The 17546-nt window shown below is 40.2% G+C and overlaps 1 protein-coding gene across 4 annotated transcripts in view; it reads left to right on the plus strand.

The window, feature by feature from the left end:
• The window catches only part of LOC129726583 (synaptotagmin-1), a 119498-nt gene that overhangs the window by 64413 nt on the left and 37539 nt on the right, over positions 1-17546 (plus strand). Inside the window, exon 1 of one of the 4 annotated variants that reach the window (XM_055683457.1) lies at positions 4195-4731. The exons of 2 other annotated variants lie outside the window; for them this stretch is intronic. The gene's annotated coding sequence lies outside the window, so the exon portion shown is untranslated. Of the gene's footprint in view, positions 1-4194; positions 4732-17546 lie in introns of those variants that run through there. One more of the 4 variants, XM_055683459.1, reaches the window with a different exon arrangement.

The following is a 17546-nucleotide window of genomic DNA, read 5'->3' on the forward strand; positions in this document are numbered from 1 at the left end:
AATGCATAAAGGCACAAGCTACACGTTTCCAATTGAAGGTTCATCCAACAGTGTTACATCAACAATTCAATTGGAATAGAAGGGGCAAAATCAGCGTACACAAAAAAAATATTCTCGTTCCACACAAAATATTCATTCCACACTATCGCCCAAATTCGAGAGCCGTCGACACTAATTAAACCAAAAAACCAGAAGGGATGCATATTTAGCTTTCATTTCCTCCTGTACAAGTAATTTCCGTAGTAATTAGCATTCATATTGGGGGTTCTTTCAAATGAGGTTTCAGCGGCAGCTTGTATTTTCTTGCCACTTGGTAAACACGTTATGATTAAGCAGTTTTTATCTTCTTGGCCAATTTTGACTTTGAGTCTAACAAATTTTTCATTATGCCAACGAATAAAGTTTGAAAGAACAAAGCCACAGAGAACATATTTTGAGTACTCACGATCAGTGAAGTAAAATCGTGGATTTTTGACGTAGAATTACGTCTCATGGAAACATGGGAGTGCAAATTGAAAACCCGAAACATGGAGAGCCTCACGAAATTTTTCACTTTCAAATGCTTAAAACTCAGTTTCCAACGCTCTTTCTTCATTCTCTCAGCAATCGATTGAAAAATTACATATGCGTTCACCAGAATGCGGAAAATTGTGTATATGTTATGGTTTTAAATTGGTCAACGATTTCGAAATGCTACACAAATCGAAAAATCCTTTTCCGCAAAAGCAAGCTCCACTTTTATATAACTGGTAACACGATCAGTCGATTCTGTCAAGTGACGTTGAGAAAAAGGCGTTGTCGGAAGAAGACCGTCGTAAATTGTTTTTCAATTTTTGTGACGAAATAAAGAAAAATCTAAAAGTGCAGTTTTCCACTATTTTAAAGATCTTGGATATCGTGAGGTGGGCAATAAATATCGGATTGATCCAAAAACAGTGAAAAGAAAAGGCCCCGGGTCCCCACAAATCGATAAAAAGTTTAAGTAAGAGTTCACCTCGAATTCTCTTGGAATGACACATACTAACACACCATTTGAATCGAACCAGTGCGCATGGGAGGTAAAGCAGAGAAAGAAAATAACCCACAAGTTTTTTTTTAATGCATTGCTGTTGCTTACTTGTCCGAAGCAGGGATACCAGATGTGCAAAATGCAGATTTTAAGAGTCCGTGTGCAGATTTTACATACCTGCAAAAGCAGGGCCGGATTTAAGGGGGGTCCCACATTTTGAGGCCGCCACAAATCAAGGAAAAATAAACTTGTCACAGTTAATAATGGATTTTGAAAGTCTGACCCCCAATAATCAAACTCGCTTTCTATAAGTAGTTCCAGAGTCTAGTGAATATTTCTTTTGAATTACATTTGAAGAATTTGAATTTGAATAGCGAACTCGCGAAATGCATACTAAACTAAAGTGCATTGCGTATTTATTTCAGTCTAATGGTTTGTAACGCAATTGGGGGAGCCATCTCTTTTCGAAGATGAAACTAATTAAAAATAGGTTGCGTATGAAAAAAGCAAGGCTGTCAAATTTGGCATTGTGAATTTGCGAATTGACTGTTGATTATATAATTGATAATTTTTCAGCAAAGACTTATAAAAAGATGTTCTGAAAATTTCTGACAAACTTTTGTTATGTTTTCAAAGATGAGTAAAGTTTATTCTGGGGGCCCGAACCCCCATAATCGTAAATCCGGCTCTGCTACTGGTTCTGAAAAATAATCCGTCGTATTTGGATTGCTTTCCTTTGAAAGTACATTTTTGTTAGCGGTATCCTTTTTACCAACAAATTTACACACATTAATTTTGCGCCTGGTTGGCTACCTGAAATAGCACGTGTGTTGGCTTAGTTCCCCGAATCTCGATACTTACCATATTCCCCACACGCACGCTTAGTATAGCAGTGACAAACACCGCAAACAGCCAACGCCGCTAGCGGCCAGCAGCGTCAACAACAAATAAACAAAACGTAGAACTACGTGAATAATAAAACACGAATTTCTGTACAAACACTAGTAATTATGACCTTAAAATTAGATTTTCGTGAACCACAAATTAAGAGCTTTCGATTGATGTATATATCATCGTTGTCCGATTTATTTGAAGCAAAATCATGTTTCAAGATGGCTTGACTCAGTATTTTGAAAATTTCTCGAAAACCACTTAACCACAAATTACCACAAATTGGATTTCGAACTCACAAATTAACCACTAAATATTAGTGATAAAAAATTTGAAAAAAATATTTTGTCAAGCCATCTTGATATATGCCCCATAGCAGAGAGAATGTTTATAGAGACTTAGATCTTAGATTTTCCGTAAGCCAACGTCGAAGCGAAGAGCCCGAAGTGCAATTACTCTGCGTTAAACGGACGTGCTTTTAATCAAAATAGGGGACAAAAATTCACAAGAAGGGTTGAATAACTATAATCTTTCTAGGGCAGTTGTTTTGAGCTTTGCGGTAATTTTTTTTTCGCTTTCGTCGTCCAGTGCTATGTTCTATATTCGCCTGTGGCTGAAAGCCACCTTAAAAAAGTAAAAAAAAAAAGTTCTATATTCACAAAATTTTATACAGACTAGCGCCGCATTGCGGTTGAATTTCGAATCAAAACTTGCACCAACTAAAAGCTGTTAAACTCCTGAACAACTTTGCTGGAAATCGAACCTCTCTATGTGGTGCTATTCTCTAGATAAATCGAGTTCAAAATACTCAAAATTACATGCACATTAGCACCGCGTTGCGATTAAATTTCGAACCATGCTTTCCGCCGACCCCAAGCCCTGAACAGCTTTGCTGGAGACCAAAACTCTCTGGGCTATCGGAATCACGAGATAGAGTTACATAAATCTACCCATTTCAGATGATGCTAAACTTTTCGGGGTGCTGCAATATTCAAACTGAGTAGGTTGCAATACTCAGTGAAGAGATTCCAAACTTATGTCAGATAATGTATCTGCTTCACCGATCTCGATTTAAATACGTTGGAAAGCCGGGTGCAAGTCTTTCCCATCACTACATAGTAATCTGGATCTACGTTGATATTTGAAATGTCAGCAAATGGTCGATTTATTATTTCAACCATTTTTAAAATATTTATTAAAAATAAATAGTGATTTTACTGAAACTCGTCGAAATGCGAGCTCGGGGCTAGAGAGATAAATTTTGTTATTGGCAATTTGATTTAAAAAAAAAAAAAACAAACAAACAAACAAACAAAACAAAAAAGCGCTGAGACAAACAAAAATTTTAATACGAATATCAGGAGGTACTAAACTCAATAGATACTAAATGAGTGATGATAAAATTACACGAATAAGTGAAGCCACAGGTAGCAAAACGCTGAGAAACCGTTAACCAGTTGCTAATAAACCAAAGTCTTGGTGCTATATTCCGATTCTGAACTTGACCTTCTGTTTATTATACATAGACTTCGCCGCCAACTGTTTAGTGTACAGGACAATTGCGGGGCTAGCCCAACGATCCTACTGACACTAACAATCTCTCCCGAGCCGAGACTCGAACCTACGACGACTGGCTTATTAGGCCAGCATCGCTACTCTAAACCAGCTGGAAGTTGCTAATAGATAGAGAAAATTCGTCAGCAAATAATTTCAGGAATACAAACAACATCGGTTCTCATATTTTGGACTTTGTTTAAACTGTACCTGCGTCAAATTCTGCGAAGCCTTTATGCAAAGAGACGGCTAGAAAAGCAACAAATTTCAATCGAAAGTATCAAAACGAAAAGTTTACGAACTTCGTTTACCCTGGCTCAACAATAATTAATTTTTTTTAAGCGAAAAAGCGTCGAGTCACGCCTTCCGCCAAACGAGGCAGTTAAACCGGTGGCACCATTCCGTTCCGACTACGTGCCGTTAGATGGGATCCCTAGCGGGAGTCGTCTGGATGAGCATCAGGATCGGCATGACGCGTGCTGCGTAAGTGTCGACAAAAAATTAAAAAGACTAAAAACATTCACCACCAGCATAACGTTGCAAAAAACATCCCTCCAAGATTAAAGCTAGACTAACGTAATTCTGCGAATGTTGTACTCTACCCGCCTTTACCATATTGTACCTCGGAGGCTCGAATACAGAGCATGCGTCGTTTGGGATGAACTGAGTGCCGGCTGTTTGCGAAGCTTTCGGGTGGCGATCTTTTCTGCGTGCTTTTGTGGGCAACAAGTGTGCTTCGAAGGCTGGCCATCGTCAGTTCATTGAGTGTGACTGACGGATGCAGTTCGGTTCTAGTTTGACATGTGGTGTGTACGAAAAATGTTCGGTTCCTCATCCGTGCCCTGAGGAAATCCATTAGTGGGACTAATCAGTATACATTGGATCAAAGGAGCATCATCGTAGTCCGCTCTATGCGCTTGTTGCTCCATATCGATTTCATATTCGCCCGCTTCATATGTGCTAGAGATGTCAAAGCAGTCGGTGAACGGATATAATTCGGTCGAGTGAGTGTGGCCAAAAACTGATATTAATGAGTTTCGTTTCGACAGAATTAGTACGACCGTATGAACCGCGCTTGTTCATACATACGAGATATGACAATTAGCAACCCAACTTAGGGCAGACACGTGTAACACTTGGCAGACCGTTTGATAATTACCACGTACGGTCCCTTGTTACCATATTGTGCACAGTAAGTGGATAGAGGTTTGTGTTGCGATATCAGGATGGATTTACTACGTACCGGGTGTCATTAATTATGTGTAAGTCGATGCCAGGTGAGTCAGTTTTTCTGCGTTAGTTTTGCCACGAACGCAAAACCTTTTTTAAACTGTTTTTGCATTCTTTGAACCGGTGAATCGATTTTGGGGAGTGTTCTGCTAGCGTGCACATATCGAAAAGGCAGGATTTTTTACGGCAAATTAACTCTTTGTTAGGGGCCAGCAGGAAGTGCGTGACTCAAAAATCGATCGTAAGCAACACCGTTTTATTATCATATATGATCAAAAATTCATTTTCATTATAAAATTTGAATTATTTAGGAAAAAAAGATGAATACTTTTTTTGGTAATATTTTTTTTTTTATTATTACTGAGAAGCTAGCAATTTTCATGCTATAATATTAGTTTCAAAATCTTAAATGTTAACGTGTGCAATGACTTCCTAGTTTGAACTATAATATAATTTCCGCATTATTGCTTTTTTGATAGGTAGGTACAAATTAAAAATGAAGTCCAACGGGACCAACTCGTATGAGTTCAAATAACTAAGCATTTTCGCTCTCCAGCCGCAAAAGTTTTTTCATAAACGCATGGACCATTTTCACAATTTTAGTATAGGCCTGAGACAATTCTTTCACATTAGATATGGAAATATGAAAAAAAAATTCTGATAAGCTCTAGTAACCTCACATATTTCATAACAGATTTGGACAAAATTAGTGTTAAGTGAAATACATGTATTTCGAATATTAAAATAATAAAAAAGCAAAGCCTTGGTGCTATATTCCGATTCGGAACTTGACCTTCTGTTTACCATACACAGACTTCGCAGCCAACCGTTAAGTTTACAGGACAATTGCGGGGCTAGCGCTACGATCCTACTGACACTAACAGCCTCTCCCGAGACAAGACTCGAACCTACGACGACTGGCTTGTTAGACCAGCATCGTACCTCGAGACCAGCTGGGGAGGCTGGCATTAAAATAATACATTTCCCAATAAGTAATTCCGATAGAAAAAAGAATAACAAAAGGGTTGAGTACAATACCACGACCGTGCGCTGGTGAGACGATCGATTGAAAATGTTTCGACTTTCGTTTAAGTAAGAGGAGAGCCACTGCCACTGCTGGCTATCGCTGCTGCTACAACTGTTGCTACTCGCTGTTGCTGGAATATATCGAACGCTTGCACCATCCAAAAGTAATTTTTTTTGTTTAAACAGAAGCAGGCTCCAAAGAGTGCATTCTTGGTTAATGAGGCATCAAATTCTGTCGAGCGTATTAGGGAAAGGAATCATTAAGCGACAATCAAATGTCGAAATCTGCGTTTCAACAAAGCTTGACAATTTTCAATAGTATGGTTGTTCGCATAATCAAATTACAATTTTCTGCATTTTGTCGATTTTCCAATCGGTTGCTGCAAGAACAAAGGAAATCCGTTGAAAACTAACCGAATTATAGGTATTTGAAATTGGACCTATTTTCGTTTTAAGAATTTCATTTTACACCTCTATATAGCGAAACTTCCGGAGAGACGCAGTTTTACGTCAAAAATCAAAACCTGTTTGTCTCGTCGTTCTAAATAATCTTATCGATCTATGATGGATTTTTTCAGCATCGAAAGGTAGAATGAATTGTTCAAAGTAGTTTGTAAAATTTCCGACAGAAATTTGCAATTTTTTGCAATTTTTTCGAGACAACATTTCGGAAATAGTTTTTACTTCATCTTCATCTCCAAGACTCTCTCAGCAGGTCTCGAGGTACGATGCTGGCCTAACCATCCAGTTGCCGTAGGTTCGAGTCTCGGCTCGGGAGAGACTGTTAGTGTCAGTAAGATCGTAGCGCCATCCCCGCAATTGTAGTGTACACGTAACAGTCAACTGCGAAGTCTGTGTATAGTAAAACAGAAGGTCGAGTTCTGATACGGGATGAAACACCAAGGCTTTGCTTCATCTCCAAGTTTTGAAAGTTTCTGAGAGATAGCAATTTTACATGTATTAAATAAAAAATAATTAATTTTGCAAATTTAGTATGAATTTTTTATTGTTAAAATTAATCGCAGTAATATTGGGTTTCCGTTTCTATATTTCAAAAAGCTTTCTCTAAAACTCATCCGCTAATATTTAAATAGTTTTTGAGTCACAATCTCTCAAAGATTTCTGAAAGGATACCTACGCCTTTTTTTAGAAAATAACGCTTGAGCTGAAATTCTTCACAGAAATCTTTAAAAAAATCATTCTGGTAGTCGAGGCTGCGGAATTTCTTCCTAACGCAGAGCAGCTTCAGAGATCATCAGGATTTAAAACATATTTTAAGAACTGAAGGGTATGAGCAAATTTATTCCATAAATAAAATAATTCGTACGAGAAAGGCCAAATTATACCGCTGAGTCGATAAATTCGTATATTTCTACTGCTTATTTATCCTCCGTACATCTGTGCGATGAAATTTTTTCTTTATTATCGTACAAAAACGTAACTTTGAGTAAAATTGATATATTTACGATGTCAGCATTGCAAATTGTTTCTCTTAAAAAGCTCTAAAAGTCGTTCAAAGACAGTTTTGAGATGAAACTTGAAATAAAAAAGTTAGAGCGTAAAATATGTTTTTTCAATATAAATTGGTTGTTTTCAAAGATAGAGAAAAACTTTATTCTACAAAGTTACTTAAAATTAATGGAGCTATAACATTTTAGAACAAATTTTTCTTCTATATACAAAGATAAAAAAGTTAGATACTTGATTGCATCGAAAATGTTGGTCACCCTAATTTTTGATAATTTTTCAATGAGCGCTTTATCATATGTTACAACTTTGTAGAAGAAAGTTTTTCTCTAAAATGTTGCTATAGAGCTCTAGACCCAAATTTCCTCCTAAATTTGGTTTCTGGACCATTGTGCAATGTGTTTATTATGTCTTGATCGATAGGTGAAGCTTGCCCTAACTTGTGGTATAACAATTGGCATATCATTTCAATAGTATTTCATCAAAACCTCAGTTGAAAATCAATCATCATTGGTTTTATTCCGCAGAACGCGATAGTATAGTGTAGAACCCTATGTGCCATGTGCCGTTTAGCGTACATTGTTTTTACTAGCTTATACTTTTAGTATAATGATAGTTCAATTGTCAATCACTGAAAAAAATCACAGGAGGGTTGTGTGCAAAGCCACGACCGCAAGGTTGAAGTAGAATACTTTTACAAGAGAGATAACCTGGCTGCTCGCGTGTCAGTCATTTTTCCTAGTAAATAAATGTTGACCGCTCATTGGCAGTATTGAAAATTCTGTGCAAATGAAGTTGAAGTACTACTCAATTTCAGTTTGCACATATAAATACGACCTCACTGAACAGGAAAAGTACAAACTCTTTGGGGCGCAAACAAGTTTCAACAGTCAGAGTATATCGTCGGCTTCGTGCAACACTGGCACAACTCAAAATATTGCATTTTTGAGTTTTTGATGGCAAACGATGCGATATCTAGCTAAGTTACATCCCACGAAACCTTGTTTCAAAATTTCCAAAAAAAAACCAGAGTTATGAGTAGAAGTGCCTTTGCTGTACAAATCGAAATTTCTGCATAAAGTTAGTAAAAATAAGGTTCTAACTTCATTCGTTGTTGTGCTTTCGTCTCGATTAGACGCAAATTGTTCATCTCCGTTTTCAGTTCGCAAAATAACAATACACGAGTTATCGTACGGGTGTTTTTTTTTTTGTCGATTAGTTCTTGTGCTGCGCGATAACAATAGCCGGCAGTTTATCGGCAGAAACATCTTCTGCACACTGGTAGGGGCAGGCTAGCCCGCCAGTGATCTGATACGCAGCTGATATATCAGCAAGAATTATTCTCCCGCACCGCTGTTACCCCGCTAGCAGCACGGACCACCATACGATCGAGCGAGTGGAAGTCAACTACAAGTGGCATCTACAAGGTCGCGTGTAGGATACGGCCACTGTATCACAACACGAAGCTGGATCGTCATTGTTTGTTCTGCGGAGACGCTCGATTAATCCTACTATAAGCCGTGAGGTCGTGACTTAGACGTTCGGTGAAGTATTCACTTTAGAATTTTTATCAATATTATTAATAGTATTATTATTATTAGTATTATTATAATTATTATTATTATTATTATTCGCAACAAACGGTGAAATTTATGAAAGACCAATTGCTTTTAATGAATTTTTTGCATTTGTACGTCAGAATACGATCATCAGTTGGCAAGAATTCTTGGTGGTTACATTCCATTATACCCAAGGTATCGACGAATCCGTGGTTCAAGGGGTTGGATGTAGGTCGAGATTTCATTTGCGTGATGTCTCGGCTTATGTCCAATCACTATAGATTTGATGCGCATCTCCGTCGTATTGGGCTCGGAGAAAGCGGTATCTGTGCCTGTGGTGAAGGTTATCACGACATAGAGCACGTTGTTTGGTCATGCCCTGTCCACCGTGACGCCAGGTCTAAATTAGAAGCTTCCCTTCAGGCCGGAGGTAGACGGCCAGCTGTTTCTGTTCGTGATGTCTTGGCGAGCCGTGACATACCCTACATGACCCTTATATACATTTTCCAAAAATCCATTCATGCCCCAGTCTAGTCCCGTTCCCCTCCGTCTACACCCAACAAAACGACAAGAACACGTTTGAACCTTAAGCAGAGGTTTTGGAATCAACAACTGCACCCCACACGAATTCACCAGGACCTGAGAATCCGAGGCCTTCAGTGATATCTTGGCTCAGCGGCACATACCATAGGCCACTTGAACACCAGCGAACAACAACAACGAACCATAACCAGCAACTAGCCCCCGCACAATACCTTCAGGACCCAAGAATTACAAGCCCCTCTTCCAGCTCATGACATCGTGGCTCAGCAGAACAAATCCATACATGCTGCATATTCATGGCCATTCGAAGAGCATCAGACGACCATCAAACTACAAAACAGTGATTGAAAAATACATCCTAGTTTTAAGATAGACTTAATTTCAGCTCGTAGTCTGCAGCGAGGATAAAAAATTTGCTTTAAGATTTTAAGTCTTCAGATATAATTGGCGTCGTTAAACATTAAATTGTATTTGTGCCGTGTCAAATAAATGATATGAGAAAAAAAAATTATTATTATTATTATTATTATTATTATTATAATTATTATTATTATTATTATTATTATTATTACTATTATTATTATTACTATTATTATTATTATTATTATTATTATAATAATTATTATTATTATTATAATTATTATTATTATTATTATTATTATTATTACTATTGTTATTAGTATTAGTATTACTGCCTTTTTTTTATTTTGATCCATTGTAGTTTGAAAAATTGTTTTTAAAATTTAATAGCAACTACTTGACCCCCCCCCCCCCACATTCGAATGTTTATCGTTTGTGTGCGGTAGAGCGTAATGCTCCCGCAAAATGGACGACATGCAGGTGCAACTATTCCTGGATGTGGAAACAAATGGGGAAGAGATTGAGATCTCCCCCATCAATTCCCCTCTACCTTCCCTGCTACCTAGCCCCATACCAAGGGTACCGGCAACACGGGTGAAAGCTTACCCAGATGCTTCGAAAGTTCCGTTCGTAGTTTACTTCAGGCCCATAAAGAAGCCTCTAAATATTATTCAAATCGGCAAGGACCTGGCAAAACAGTTTTCGGACGTAACCGAAATTACAAAGGTTAGACCGAACAAACTGCGAGTTGTTGTGAGTAGCTTGAAGCAAGCAAACGCAATTGCTAGCTACGAGCTCTTCACGAGAGAGTACCGCGTGTACATCCCTGCCAAGGACGTGGAGATCGACGGTGTGGTTACCGAAGGAAGCCTCACGGTCGATGACATTTTGCGTCACGGGGTTGGCTGCTTCAAGAACCCCCTGATTCAAGATGTAAAGATACTGGATGTCAAGCAATTGCATTCAGTATCCATCGAAGAAGGGAAGAAGAAATTCTTCCCTTCGGATTCCTTCCGTGTAACATTCGCCGGATCCGCACTACCGAACTACATCTCTTTGGACAGGGTTCGTCTACCTGTACGCTTGTTCGTACCGCGGGGCATGCATTGCCAAAACTGCAAGCAGTTAGGTCATACAGCCACCTACTGCTGCAACAAGGCACGCTGCAGCAAGTGCGGAGGCAATCATGCTGAGACCGCTTGCAGTGAGGATACTGAAAAGTGTCTTTACTGTGAGGGAACTCGGCATGACCTTTCGGCGTGTCCCGCGTACAAACAGCGCGAGGAAAAAATTGAGCGTTTCCTCAAGGAACGATCAAAGCGCTCTTTCGCAGAAATGCTGAAGAGTGCTGAGCCACCCTCGACAGGAAACATCTTTTCCTTTTTGCCAACCGATGAGGGTACATCTGACGATCCCGTCGAAGGGTGTTCTTATGCCATGTCAGAAGGATCTAGGAAGAGGAGAATTATCAACTCTCCTAATCTTTTTCGCAAAGGTCGCAAGATAACCCCTTGCGGAATGACCAATAAACCAACACAAAAAGGAAGCGTTGAAGAAAAACCGAAGCAAGTACCTCCCGGTTTTAATTTTAAATCAAACCAGGAGTACCCACCGCTTCCTGGGGCACCAAAAACCCCTCGTGCACCCATTTCTCGATCAGAAGATAAAAAAAAACAGGGTTCATAAAATTTTCTGATATTGTGGACTGGATATTTAAAACATTCAACATACCAGATCCCCTACAAAATATTCTTCTTGCCCTTCTTCCTACAGTGAAAACCTTTTTGAAGCAACTAGCAGCAACTTGGCCCCTCATTTCAGCTATCATATCTTTCGATGACTAATACGGCGAAAGAGGTTATGAATTTTATCACTGTATTACAGTGGAATTGCAGAAGTATCATCCCCAAATTCTATCTATTTTCTCATTTAATAAATACATACAATTGTGACGCATTTGCGCTCTGTGAAACCTTTCTCAATTCAAACGATCAACTCAATTTCCACGATTTTAACATTATTCGTCGAGATCGAGACTCACACGGTGGAGGGGTACTTTTAGGGATTAAAAAGTGCTATTCCTTCTTCCGAATCGACCTCCCCTCGATCTCGCATATTGAAGTCGTTGCCATTCAAACGAATATGAATGGAAAAGACCTATGCCTTGTTTCGTTATATATCCCTCCATCCGCGCGGATGGAACAGAGGCATCTCACTGATATAGCAGAGTTGCTTCCCGCGCCTTTTTTGATATTGGGAGATTTTAATTCTCACTGTTCGCTATGGGGGTCGCTGTACGACGACAACCGATCTTCTTTAATCTGTAACTTGATCGACGACTTCAATATGACACTTTTGAATACTGGGGAAGCGACACGTGTACCTAATCCTCCAGCACGTGAAAGCGTGCTTGACCTATCCCTCTGCTCGACATCACTAGCGCTAGATTGCCAGTGGAAAGTAATCAACGATCCCCACGGTAGTGATCATCTTCCAATCGTTATATCAATTGCTAATGGTTCAACTCCCCCGAACCCAATCAATATTTCCTACGACCTTACACGTAATATTGATTGGAAGTGTTATGAGTCTATTATAGCGCAATCTATCGAGACTCACGAGGAACTTCCTCCGGAGGAAGAATACGCGTTCTTAGCTGGCTTGATAAACGACGCCGCGACTCAAGCTCAGACGAAACCGATACCCGGGGTAACGATTAGACAGCGCCCTCCCAACAAATGGTGGGACAAAGAGTGCTCTGAGCTGTACGCGCGAAGGTCCGCGGCGTATAAGGACTACCGGGAGTACGGCACTGTCAACCTGCTTCGAAAGTACGAGGCACTGGGCAGGCAGATGAAGAGCTTAGTAAAGGCGAAAAAACGCGGGTACTGGCGGCGGTTCGTAAACGCGTTGTCGAGGGAAACAGCGATGAGCACTCTTTGGGATACCGCCAGGCGCATGCGGAACCGTGACGTTTCGAATGAAAGTGAGGAGTATTCAGATCGCTGGATACTCGATTTTGCCAAAAAGGTCTGTCCGGACTCTGTACCGGAACAGAAACCATTTCGCGACGCGTTATTAGTAACTACGGAAGAGCCTCCATTTTCGATGTTGGAATTTTCAATGGCTCTCCTGTCGTGCAACAATAAGGCTCCAGGGTTAGATAGAATAAAATTCAACCTGTTGAAAAATCTACCCGACTCTGCAAAAAGACGCTTGTTGAATTTGTTCAACAAGTTTCTTGAGCTAAATATTGTTCCGCATGACTGGAGGGAGGTAAAAGTCATTGCTATTCGGAAACCCGGGAAACCTGCCTCTGATCACAATTCATATAGGCCGAATGCAATCCTCTCTTGCCTCCAGAAATTAATGGAGAAAATGATCCTCTTACGGTTAGACAAATGGGTCGAAACAAACGGATTACTTTCAGATACTCAATTTGGCTTTCGCCGGGGCAAAGGGACGAACGATTGCCTAGCGTTAATTTCTACTGAAATTCAACTAGCCTTTGCTCGAAAAGAGCAAATGGCTTCTGCGTTCATGGATATTAAGGGGGCTTTTGACTCTGTCTCTGTAGAAGTTTTAAGCGCGAAACTTCATTCGCAGGGACTTTCACCAAATTTGAATAACTTTTTGCTCAATTTGTTGTCAGTAAAGCATATGTATTTCTCACATGGCGATTCGACAACTTCCCGAATTAGTTACATGGGCCTCCCCCAGGGCTCATGTTTAAGTCCTCTCTTATATAATTTTTACGTCAATGACATCGATGAATGTCTTGCAAATTCATGCACGCTAATGCAACTTGCAGACGATAGCGTTGTATCCATTACTGGTAGCGAGGCTAGCGATCTGCAAGGACCATTGGAAGATACCTTAGACAATTTGTCTGAATGGGCTCTTAAGCTGGGTATCGAATTCTCTCCGGAGAAAACTGAGCTGGTCGTTTTTTCTAGGAAGCATAACCCAGCTCAGCTGCAGCTCCTACTAACGGGTAAAACGATCTCTCAGGTTTTAGTCGCTAAATATCTCGGGGTTTGGTTCGACTGTAAATGCACCTGGGCTTGTCATATTAGGTATCTGACACAAAAATGCCAACAGAGGATTAATTTTCTTCGTACGATTACCGGAACTTGGTGGGGTGCTCACCCAGGAGACCTTCTAAGGTTATACCAAACAACGATATTGTCAGTTCTTGAGTACGGCTGTTCCTGCTTTCGCTCCGCCGCGAACACACACATTATAAAATTAGAGAGAATACAATATCGTTGTTTGCGTATTGCCTTGGGTTGCATGCAGTCGACCCATACGATGAGTCTTGAAGTGTTAGCGGGTATTCTTCCGTTGAAACATCGTTTTTGGAATCTCTCTTACCGGTTGCTAATTCGATGCACAGTTATGAACCCATTAGTAATTGAAAATTTCGAGAGGTTGGTCGACCTTCAATCTCAATCCAGATTTATGACTTTATATTTTGACTATATGGCTCAAGATATTAATCCTTCTTCATACGATTCCTCCAATGTCGCACTTTTAGATACTTCTAATAATGCTATATTCTTCGACACCACCATGAAACAAGACATTTCTGTTATCCCGGATCAATTGCGACCCCAAGAGATCCCTAAGATTTTTTCCAATAAGTTTAAACATGTTAGTTATGATAAAAGGTTTTACACTGACGGATCTAATCTAGATGAGTCCACTGGCTTCGGTGTTTTCCACGAAAATTTTACCGCCTCCTACAAACTCGGTGCTCCTGCTTCCGTGTACGTCGCAGAACTTGCTGCTATTCAGTACTCTCTTGGAATCATCGAAACCCTACCCATAGACCACTACTTCATCTTCACAGATAGTCTCAGTGCCATTGAGGCTCTGCGATCAATGAAGCCTGTGAAGCACACCCCGTATTTCCTGGTGAAAATACGGCGGTTTTTAAGTGCTTTAACAGATAAAAATTACCGGGTTACCTTAGCGTGGGTCCCTTCTCATTGTTCCACTCCGGGCAATGAAAAGGCTGACGCTTTAGCTAAGGTGGGTGCTATGGATGGCGATATTTATGAAAGACCAATTGCTTATGATGAATTTTATAGCATTTTGCGTCAGAGAACACTCAACAGTTGGCAATCATCATGGAACTCAGATGAACTGGGACGGTGGCTAGATTCCATTTTTCCTAAGGTATCGACGAAAGCATGGTTCAAGGGGTTGGATGTAGGTCGGGACTTCATTCGCGTAATGTCCAGACTTATGTCCAATCACTACACGTTAAACACGCATCTCTTTTGTATAGGGCTTGTAGACAGTAATCACTGCGTTTGTGGCGATGGCTACCATGACATCGAGCATGTTGTTTGGTCGTGTACCGAATACTGTGGTGTTAGGTCTGAGCTTATAGATTCCCTTCGGGCCCGAGGAAAACAACCGAACGTACCCGTTAGAGACATTCTGGGAAGCGGTGATCTCCAGTACATGACACAGCTATACGGGTTTATAAAAAATGCTGGCATTAAAATTTGATGTCTTTTATCTATTTGCTAGAATACAATTTCTGTCACAAACTGAAAGAGAATGATACACCCGGCTGGAGACACTAAAACGAAGACTCGGCATCTCTATGTTTACGCAGACACCTCAGACCAAAACTGCTCAAATAGAAAATCACTGGTTAGCCACGTACAGATGAATACATTCTGTAATATAAAATAGTTCAAAACAAAATTGTAACACCCCTCCTCTCACCTTAAATCCCCACTAGCTCGTAGTCGGCCGCGAGAATAAAGAAAAGGCCTCCCTCTTTTCCCTGCTAATTTAGAATTTTAAAAAAAATGTACTTGGCTCAGTTAAACATAAGGTTCTAACTTGGGAAACGTGCTCATAATATGTGCATAATAGTCCTAAAAGTGTTAAATGAGGATTGGCAAATTTAAACTTCAAAGTTTTCTTGAAAATCGAAAAATAAATTTTCGACGCAAATTTTCAAACGCGTTTTTCTCGAAACTATGATTTTTGAGTTGTGCCAGTGTTGCACGAAACCGACGATATGTACATGTGAATTCAAATTAAAATAATTAACTTTTGGTTAAAGCTCAGAACGAGAAAATATTAAATCTTCAATTCATTTGTTTGGTTGTCCTAAAAAGGACAGTTTATTGTTGAATTTAGAATCGGATATGACGCTGATTGCATCTCTGTGTTACGTCGATAGCGGGAGTTATGTTAAACTTGCGTATGACGAAGACATCGTATTACCTGTTTTATTGAATGGGAGAAAACGGAATATTGTAAAATTTTGTAAACATTCAATTCAAACAATATTACCAAATCGTAGTCAGGCACTCTGATAACAAAGTTAAAGGCTGTTTTCACACTGAAAATCAGACAGCCAGCAGAAGTTTTGATTGCCAAGATCCAGAATGCTTGTGTAGTTGCCAAAATAACGCAGAGCTTCACCGGAGGAAGGCCGAAACCCTAAACCGGCAAGAATGCTTCGATAGCAGGAGAATAGTGGTTTCGCATTCAGGAACGGCATCGTAGTTAGGGATTCTATATTATTCATCCGGCCGTAGGTTAATGTACAGTTCTACTTACGGCTGTACATTAACGTACGGCCGGGCGAATCGGTTCGCGCCGCTTTTCGCGTTTAGCCTAGCAGAGGCGTTATGCGCACGGCCAACACAATAAAAAGGGGTTTTCACATTGAAAATTAGACACGGCTTTACTGGAGTAAGTGTTGGCAAATGCATCTACCGCTAATACCGCTGCTATCGTACGAAAGCGCGTCGTTTCATTTGGGGAATAATATCCACAACGAAAAATGACGCGCGTCTAAGCACACCCGAACTGTTTCGCCGTGCCGCTTCCATTTACTTCCTTATAACATCGGCCTCATGGAAGTACCGACTGTACCTACCGCTGAGGCTGTTACCATACTGCTACTGGCACCTAAAGCTATTAACTCTTCAAATTAAGTGTTTAATTTGTCCTCAAAAGAACAATTGTTCAATTCCATATCGGATATAATGCAATCGCATCTCTGTAATATTACCGACAGTAATATTCTTCTGAACAAAATGATCCAGCTTTTCCATTAGAGGAAGTGCCGGCTGATGTACGGCAAATATCTCGCCCGATCGCTCGCGTTGGCGTTCAGCCTGGCAGAGGCCTGAGACGTTGTGACCAACCACAGGGCAAGTGATTTGTTCAATTTGAAGGCAGCCACAGGCGCAACCCGCTGCTATCATCTGTTACTGCTGAGTGCTGATATCTGCTGCTACTGCTGTCAACGTTGTGGATGGTCCATCCAGCTTACCGTCCGACTGATGAATGTAGTTAGTTTTCCCAGAAACACTCTTTAATAGCCAAAGGGTGCTACGAAATAGGCCACGCCTTTGTTTTCAGTTGTACCATTTTCTAATGTCCTTTAGACGAATTATTCCACAATTCGCATTTGATTCTTGTATCCAGCTTATAAACACCGATGATGCTCTCACACAAGCAATGATTTAACCCCTAACCGTATTGCGGCTTGTAACATCAAGCGATTTCGTTTGCTCGCTGTTGCGTGTTGCATCATGTTGAAACTTGGCAGCTGGGAGACGACGAAATTCTGTTCATGCTGATTGATTGAATCGACTTCATATTAGCTCTGCATAGTTGAACTAACTGTTTTTGTGAATGCGTTCTAACAGGGCAGTTTATTATTCAAAATCGGTTATGCTGATCACAACTCTTACGCTGCCCCAACAGTGGGGGGTTAACTCAATAAAGTAAAAATTAGACGACTCCAACAGAATTTGATTGCACCCCGCACAGAATGTCTGCTTGTGTTGATGCCAGAAAATTATTAACCTTTAATTACTTGTTTATTTGCCTTGAAAAAGGCATTTTGCGGTTCAAAATCGGTT

Source organism: Wyeomyia smithii, chromosome 3, assembly GCF_029784165.1.
Source record: "Wyeomyia smithii strain HCP4-BCI-WySm-NY-G18 chromosome 3, ASM2978416v1, whole genome shotgun sequence".
In the NCBI taxonomy this organism is placed as follows: Eukaryota; Metazoa; Arthropoda; class Insecta; order Diptera; family Culicidae; genus Wyeomyia; species Wyeomyia smithii.